The sequence below is a fragment of the Rhipicephalus sanguineus genome, chromosome 3 (genome assembly GCF_013339695.2).
Source record: "Rhipicephalus sanguineus isolate Rsan-2018 chromosome 3, BIME_Rsan_1.4, whole genome shotgun sequence".
NCBI classification, from domain to species: domain Eukaryota; kingdom Metazoa; phylum Arthropoda; class Arachnida; order Ixodida; family Ixodidae; genus Rhipicephalus; species Rhipicephalus sanguineus.
This window is the reverse complement of record NC_051178.1, coordinates 85,690,559-85,699,403: the sequence shown is the minus strand read 5'-3', so window position 1 is coordinate 85,699,403 and position 8,845 is coordinate 85,690,559. Positions and strand designations below refer to the sequence as shown.

At 45.7% G+C, this 8,845-nt stretch overlaps 1 pseudogene; it reads right to left on the bottom strand.

The window, feature by feature from the left end:
- Positions 1-6,570: 6,570 nt before the first annotated feature.
- Positions 6,571-7,899, bottom strand: LOC119386806 (legumain-like; annotated as a pseudogene).
- Positions 7,900-8,845: the final 946 nt, after the last annotated feature.

The following is an 8,845-nucleotide window of genomic DNA, read 5'->3' as shown; positions in this document are numbered from 1 at the left end:
CGCCTTGGCGGCGCCGCCGAGATTGAAATCCGTTAGAAAGTTTCGTGTCTGGCATTGGTAAGGTGTGCGTTAGCCGTCGTCGTTCGTCCGTTTCTTGGTGCTCGCTCGCTGTGTGCTTGTGCGCCGCGATGTTTTACGATTCGCGCTGTTCGTGCATCGTGTTTTCTTGCTCAAATACTTCCAGAACAAGTCCCGCAATATGGTGTCGGTCCCCAAAAGAACGACAGGTGAGCGTGCCCTTTGAGTCGCGGTTTTCATTGTGTCAATTTGAATTCACGTCCATACCGATTAGCTGTTCTCTGCAGTGGGGCTACAGTTAATATTTTCTAAAATGACTGATTTGAAAAGGACACGATGCTGCGTTTACATCGTTACGAACAAGCAGCGGACATGAAGCACATGCGACGTGACCACAGTTACAGGTTTACAACTCTTATAGAACCGCGTGTTTGAATGTGTGCTTTTCATTTTTCTCCAGGTAATTACTCGCCATCGCCTATATCACCGCCTTTCTGAGGCTCTAGGTATATGTATGAAAACTTGCACTGCTCTGAGACGAACAAACGAGCTCACTTATGCACGATTAGACGGCGCTCTTTATCTGATGGGAACTTGTCACTTTTCTTCAGGATGGAAGCGTTTTTAAAGTATTCCGGAAGGCCACACAGCTGATCGGTGCGCCCAGAGAAAACCTGAAGAATTGCAGAATCGGCGCATTTCAAGAAGATATGCCATGAATTCTCCGATATCATCTGTTCATTTTCTCCGTGTTTATCATCACTAGTTATACAAAAATTAGCGTTTTGGAAATGTAGTCAATAAAGTGCGGCCAACATTAGTTGCGTTATATGTGGAGTTCGTTTTTGACGTCTTTAAAATGACCTTTACATTATTATTCTATTTTTAGGTATTTTAACTGCTTTCATTGGTTTTGCATTGCAGTGAATATTCACTTTTGTTAGGTATGACAATCTTGTGCGATATTGTGCGTACATATCAAAAGCTCTTCTGCATCGTCAGTTTAAAAATTGTGTTTTTAGTATGTGCATGTGCCCAATTGTTATGTTCTGTTCTTTAAGTTTATAACTTTGCCGGGAACTTTCGTGTTGTTTAGTGATCATGAACACGTGTATGTTACTGTCCTGCTAATTGGTTAATCACTTCGGTTAATCTCCTGAGGCTGCATCGCACCACATTTGAGGAAAATATTGATTTTCGGAAACTCGGACAATAAAACGAGGCCAAAGATATATTGTGATGTGGGTACAATTCATTCTTTTGCTTTGTGGCACATGCTACACGACTGCAGTTTTTGCAGAATGCATGATTGCAAATTGCGTACATTCAAACGCGCAACGAACACGCGGCGCAGCACGCGCGAGCGAGCGGGTTCACAAAAATAGGGGGGGGGGGAGTGGGGGGGGGGGGGCTACGCAGCCCATGGCGCAGCCCGCACAAGCAAACAAAACAACAAGAAAGGTGGCGCGCCATGACGACGCATACCGTGTGCGCCGCCATTTATGCAGTTTGAGTTACTGAATCCCAGCCGCCAGGGCAGTAAGTGAAGGGACGTTTGGCGCTGCCAGCGCTGGCGTCATGAATTAAGGCGTCCTATGGGAGGTATACGGAGTAACACCCCTCTGGCTGAATCATGTGAGACCGACATGCAGAAAGACAGAGACCAAAATTTCTGCGTTCAAGCATCCCAAGAAAGACTGTCGCCTTCAATAGGCGAATATTCTTGCCTCTTGGCAAACTCGGACGCTACCGCCGCAGCTGCTCTAACGTCATTGCGTCTCTCTCGCTCCAGGTCAGGCCACGTGATCCACTGAGGACAGGCGGTGCCGCTGCGCTTACCCGGAGCCTCACCGCTACGGTGCCAGGTGACTAGGCAGGGTTTGAACGGCTGCTAAGCCGGCGTTTGGTCCTCAGTCTCGCCGGGGATGGCGGGCCGGCAGGCCGTCTGTGCGTAAGTTTCAGAGCGAGTGACAGTGTGGATCCAATAATCCATTAGATATAGCTAGACGGCACGCTGCGAATTTACAAGCAAAGGCAAACTTGCCTGGTGAAACGCCGGAACAAAGGGAGACCAGATCAGCACGTTATAGAGAAACTTACCAAGCGCGGAAGCGTGCAAAAATCGAAGCTACTACGGCCGCTGTCTGTGTGCATACACTTTGCAAAACCATGCCAAACATACATCCCATTGGCTCGTGATGATTAGGGTTACAGGAGTTAAACCTCAGCCAATTACCTGTTTCTATTTTTGCATGGCAACATTTTTAATTCAGAGCTTATTTTTGTTGATTTTATTGGGCGAATATTCAGGTGAGGTTGATTGCAGTCTTTTAAATAGTGCGATTATGATGTCCTCTGCGGGAACACATTGGGAAGAGCCGCCTGACCTATCAAGGTGCTCTGGTAAGTGGGTGTTTTGATGTGATTTGTCCTTTTATAGCAACTGAAAATTGAAACTTGAGTTTAATATCGCCCAAAGCACAGCTTTCTCGCTGAGGAATACACGCACGTTTATGATTGAAATTGAGAAACGTTGGTCAAGCTGGTAGGAAGATAGTCTTTTTTCAACAGAGACACGGTTGATAAAGATCATCTCACCAAATGTGAGCATTGCGAACGAGCCAGTGCGGTGCATAGATCCCGCGGTGCGGATCGTATTTGCAAACTAATGGGAAACAGATTGGAGAGGTGTCATGGAAAGCAAAATGCGGCAAAGACGGGCGCGAGCAGAATGCTTAAAAGCACCACTGAAGTAATTTGTAAGCAGTATATGCACTGTTCTGAACAGTTAAGATAGAAAAAAGCGCGAAATTTTCAAGACACAAAAAAACAGACGCTTACAATGAAGAACTTGCCAGCCAAATCTTTCGCTTTTTCGTACTTCACCGGGACGAATTAACTAGGTCAACAAGGCATTTTGTTCACATTAGTCAACAGTTTTTCAATAAAATTGTGATGGCCATGGTCGGCAGCAATAGATTCTTCGCGAAGAGTCAATAATTATTCAAAATGATGTTGGCACATTTTTTTTTCTCTTTCGCCTGTCTTCATGACCAGGCCATGCCGTGTTTCTTGTCTAGGTGAATTCAGCACTGTGCACCCAGCAACTTCTGCCTGCAATTTCGACTGTTTCCGTGATGAGTAGCCGTTTCGAAGATTTATAGCTTCAAATACGATCACCACCGCGCGATCGTTGCGCCGCACTAGTCGTTGGCATTTCTCAGGAAGGGTGAGATGCTCTATATCAATGATGCACCTGTGGCAAAAAGAGTGTGCTGCCTAAAAGACCAATCTTTGTCTTAAGACACACCGTGTAGTGGGATGATAGGGGCTCTGAGCATTCTATGCAGAGGAATGCTAACACCGGAAACATGTACGCCCGAAGGACAGCGCAAGAAACACCGATAAAAATATTTGAAAGAAGCACTCAAGTGATTTGTAGCTACTGAATCTACTGGTCTCGATTGTTTCCGAATGTGGCCATGGCGGTGGTTGAAAACACTCCATTGTTGGCGGAAATGTCCTAATTATTTGTGATATTAATTTAGTATTTGATATGGTCGAAGCTAGTAGCTTTGTTTTCTTGTCTCACGCGTCCACTAGATTAATGAGCACAGACAATAACGCCAAGGAACGTATAGGGGGTGTTATCTGTAGTATTTAGAATATAAATGTGAACAAAGTAAAGTGGACGAAAAGATAACTTGCCGCCGGCAGGGACCGAACCTGCGACCTTCGAATAACGCATTCGATGCTCTACCACTGAGCAACGGCGGCGGTCATCCTCCCGTCCATTTTATGGGGTATACATGTGCATTTAAACCTTGGAGCGTTAGTCAGCGCCAATCGCAGCCATGGCGGCGAGTGTGGAACACTCTTTTTTCGCCTGTTGGCGTCACGTAGCACGTGATCTTTTTACGAGTTGGTAGCTGACAAATAATCCCTCGCATACTACCTGAAGGCATCAAGTCTGCCAGAACGAGACTCTGGCTATGAATGAAGGAAAGGAGATGACTCTTAAGGGCTCGTTTTCTATGTTAGACACAATATTAATGAGCACAGACAATAACGCCAAGGAACGTATAGCGGGTTCAAGTTTGCCGGGACGAGACTCGCTGTGAAAGAACGAATGCAAAGCTCGACGGGCTGGTTTATTTGTTAGACATACCCTGGTCACGCCAATAAAAAATTCCGCTAAGGAATATATTAAAGATCTTTGCGTCGTCGAGTACTGCTTTCGCGTTCAAACATTGTCTCTGATATCTCTTATTTGCTAAATATGTGCTTTTTAACGCCTTACTGCAATATGGCACAATCATGGCAAGCTGCTGCACGATAAGCAATATGACGCTAACCAGTCGAATACGCAGGTAGAACACTCACTTCCCGGTTTTGAGTTGTGAGATCATAGCAGAACAACGCCCCCCACATCTGTACGCTTATCGAGCCCTGTCGGGAAAGTAGATAGCAAACCGTGTCAGAGCATGCCACGCTATTGTTTTCCAACAAAGAAGTTTCCGGTAAATAGAAAGAGAGGTTCCTTCGGCTCCTCAGAAATGCTGGTTACCACCCGCACTTGAGCCGGCGTTGACAAAAGTTTGGCGTCTGGCATAAGCGTTCAGCGGTAGTGACGTAACAGTTACGGTAGGACGTAGCAATTCGCCTCATGTTTCGTAAAAATAAAACGCCGTGATTTTTATTTCAAATGGCAGCTGCTTTTTGCACCTTCAATTATCGTGATCAAGCTCCGCGAAGTTTGTATTTACATCACTCCATCTAACTTTGTTTCCTCGACAGCGTTGGCAATTGTTTACCTCTTTAAAGCCTATAAGAAAGCAGAAAAGGCTTGTGAAATATCGCTTTTGCCGACTTACTGACACGAAAAATATGCTGACGACTCACACGAAAGGTAACAAAAGGTATGCTGCTAGAGCTTAAAGGGTCACGTTCAGTAAATCTGTTTACATGTGGCTGAAAGGGATCACAATCTTTTTTAACTAGGTTATTGTCTATCGTTTTAATACTGTTTTTGCCAGCTGAAAGGCGAACACACCAACCCGAAACTTCAGCGATGCTAATCGAAAGTTGGTATATTGTAAAATCAACTTCACAATGTGCCATTGAATATGCGTAGCCATGGTTCGAAGCACTCAATGTGTTCGTTAAAGCGGTTGAGGCAGCCCGCCCCGTGGCTATGGAAAACTCCTCATCCACCTCAGCGCCTGTAACAGAAACGTGGCGGTGAGGTTGCAAATGTACTGCGCGAGAATTCGAAACATTATCTGCGTATAAAAATTTCTCTGACACTACGTAATGAGCCAGGCGCATCGTGTCGCAGCCTCATTGTCCGCAAAAAAAATATATGATAGTGTTGACTGGCGAATTTTCCTTTTTTTAACGCTGAATATTGTGCAAGACCGCATCAAGCCACATAAACAGTAAGCGTTGCAAGAAAAATATATTGCAGATGGTAAACTGAAAATTCACAGGGTCTCTTACGCACGCGCGCTAGTCAACACGAAGGCGAAAGTCATCGTCTTCTTATTTTTCTTCTAAGTCGATGTATTGAACCTCCCACGCCCTCCTCCGATAGCGTTCTGCAACAAACGTGATTTTTCAATGCTTCGCGGATCAGAGCCATTGTAAGCTTTCCCCACCTCACCATGTTTTGCACTGCGTCCGGGATCGGCCCACCTTCCACCAAGAAATAATGTCACGTGATGACGTCACCACATGACGTCACAGTGACGTCATGATGACATGTGGTGACGTCATCACGTGGCGATGATGTTTTGCATCACTTCTGTTGACGATGCTGACGGGGAAGGCGGGTCAGTTTTCGCGTTTGATGAGGCGTCTAAGGCTTTCGCCTTTATAATACTTTCTCAAGATGAGGAACGCGAGTCGCAGCAAACAAAGACCACAAAAACAACAAGCAAAGACCTCAAAGGCCACAGAAACAACAACAACAAGCAAGTGGTTAGACTACACGGAACAAAAATATAGAAGGCGAACCCGAATGAAACAGGTAAGAATAATAAGTCGTTAAAGAACTTGGAGAATTCTTGGCCGCGAAATGAAAGCTGCACAGAGCATTTAGGTAAACATGAAAACATTTAGTGGTTCTGGTAATCAGTTCCGTTGCCTGGGAATTAAGGCTGCCCAGAACTTGATGCGGCTGGCTTTCTGCTCGGCAAGTTTTCACCAAATATAATTTTTATAGTAGTCACCATTGCAGGTGAGTATTTTAATGACGTTTTGATGCTGTGGTTTCTCTAGAGAAAGATAGATAAAACAGGTGAGCTTTGTCCCAAAACGTGCTGGTGTTCAAGGATATCCAGGAACAAATGTTCGATTTTCCGATAAGATTTAACAAAGGAGAGCGTCAGGGCGAATGTTTAAGAGTAATGTTTATTTTGTCACGCAATACAGAGTGCACAACCATATCTGGCGTAATCAGTAGGCTCAGAATAGCCAGTTCTCCCACGATTTCTGAGAAACGCTTCAGAATTTCGGGCGGAGAAAAAGGCTGCAGCAAATGCACTTCTAGGTTTTACAGAATCTTTCTTACACAGTACCTACTACAGTCTGGTGCGTGCATGCGAAATTCATGGCTTCAATGATGTCCGAAAGTTTGTATGACGACTCACATATGTTCACCAAAACCCACAAATGCCCAAGCGCGTAGGGGTTCTTCGAAAGGTTGAAGCACAGGTCGCTAAAGTGGCGCACTGCCTTCTCGTAACAGTTAAAGTTGGTTAGCCGCCTCTTGGAAGTCAGCAACGACACCCCGTTTTCAGGGTTAACTTGAGCCAGAAACGACGCAATCTCAGCAACTTTCTTCTTGAGAAATGATCGCTTATTAAGAGCTTGCCGCAGCTTTTTCTTCAAAGAGTTCTTTTCGTGAGGCTTGGATGCCCTTGCGAATTTTTTCCTTAGAACGGCAATGGGGACGTCCCGGCTGGAGACGGCGTCATACGGTACCTTTGGTAGTACGACTGCCTTTGCCTCCTTTTCGCCCTGGAATTCACTGACTGAAAGCTGTCCGATGTCCAGGTCACCGTACTCCATGACGTGGCTAGTGTTGGTTTCCTTCCTGACGAGCTTGAACTGATCGATGAGTGTCTCCGTGTGCAGGTCTTCCTTGTCGGAGTCTTCCATCCAGTTGACGCTGTATACGTCGCCCAGATATGTCTGCCTCTTGTCGTCCCAATAGCAAGCGTAGGACGACTCGTCCGGGTTGGCCGCTGTCGTGGCGTAGACGTTGACATTCTCGGGAAGCAGGCCGTCGAACATGGAGCCGGACTCACAGGCCTCGATGTAGATAGTCATCTTTGCGAACTTCTTCTGCTTGTTCATCCTTTTGATGACCTTCATGAATTGTCTGGCGTGGAGCTCGTCGTTAGGAAATGCGATAAGACCAGGCGCTCCGTGATCCGCGAAGTTGACAAAGATGTGGTCGTTTGGCCCGCTAGCTATAACTTTACCGCTTCCGCCTTTCACCTTCTTTCCTTCGAGGATGTCGAGAAAGTTTTGTGGGGTGACCAGGTCTCCTGTGTAGTCCTTAGGGACGCCCTGGTAGACATCTTTACCTTTGGGATGATTAATGATCACTCCAGGCGTTGGGTTTTCGGTAGAATTGGCGATGTCGTCGTACATCATGACCACGATGCGCTCGTCGGGAATGCCATGGTTGTGCAGCACGTGGTAGGCGTGGCAGATGTCGGCCTGGTGCCGGTAGTTATAATAACCGTTAGAACCAGCCACAAGGAGAGCCCAAAGCTTTGGCTCATCAGCCCGTTCGGGGGACTTCTCGGGGGCAGCAGCAACCGTCGATGCTACAGCGGCTAACACCAAAAAAATGTACCGCGACGCCGCCATGATTGCTGTGTGCCGTTTCGATCCGTTTCTCAGCATCCTTTTAAATAGAATAAACGGCTTCTCGCATGGCGTATCTGTACATGTGACGCAGGTACGCCCATATGATAAGGCACGTGACTGTTTCACTTGCAGCTGATGACATATATGAGCATTGTTCGCGTGTGCAATCAGCGCACCAACACACCGTAGAAAGCACTTTAACAATGGCCTATATTTGCGTTTATCTATGGGTGCGATAGCAAGTCGTCATCAGTACATGGCTTTTTGGGCCTCTTATTGCAGTAGCTGTGGGAAACGTGGGATGAAGTGAAGTATATGTGCACTCTTTGGGAATATTTCGTAACTTGATTATGGTGGTATAGTAGATGCTGTTTTGACTGTGACTAGATTGCATTCCGGATTGAAAAATGTTACCAATAAATTACATTTGTATTCGGCGATAATACTTATTTGGCGAAGTGTACCCTGGCTCACTTTAACATTTGGGTCTCTCTTTCTAAATATTGGTATCTTTCTTCAAACATTTCAGAGACGCTATATATATACTGAACATACGAACAGTTTAAGGTGCATTTCTACGTTTGGAAAGTAGAAGGTTCTTGCATGGGACGAGGCTTAATATGTTAGAAAAACGCCAACCTTAAAGAAACGCGGCGTTGCTTCCTTGACATTTTCGCACCAGCTCACCATGATGTGGAACTTGGGCAACATCTCTTCGGCGTTACTTGAATTCACATGTGTAAATACGACGCACCAGAGTCTCACTTTAGCATGTTCGCAAAAAAAGCTACGTTACCATGAACCGCACAGGACTAGTGCAATAATACATACTTTGAAATTATGACGTCGCGCAGGTGTATACCTGTGAACAGACATCTGCACAAAATGTTAATGAAATGAAAATGTTGCCTTTCCAATTTTATCCTATGAACATCTGACTGCGAAA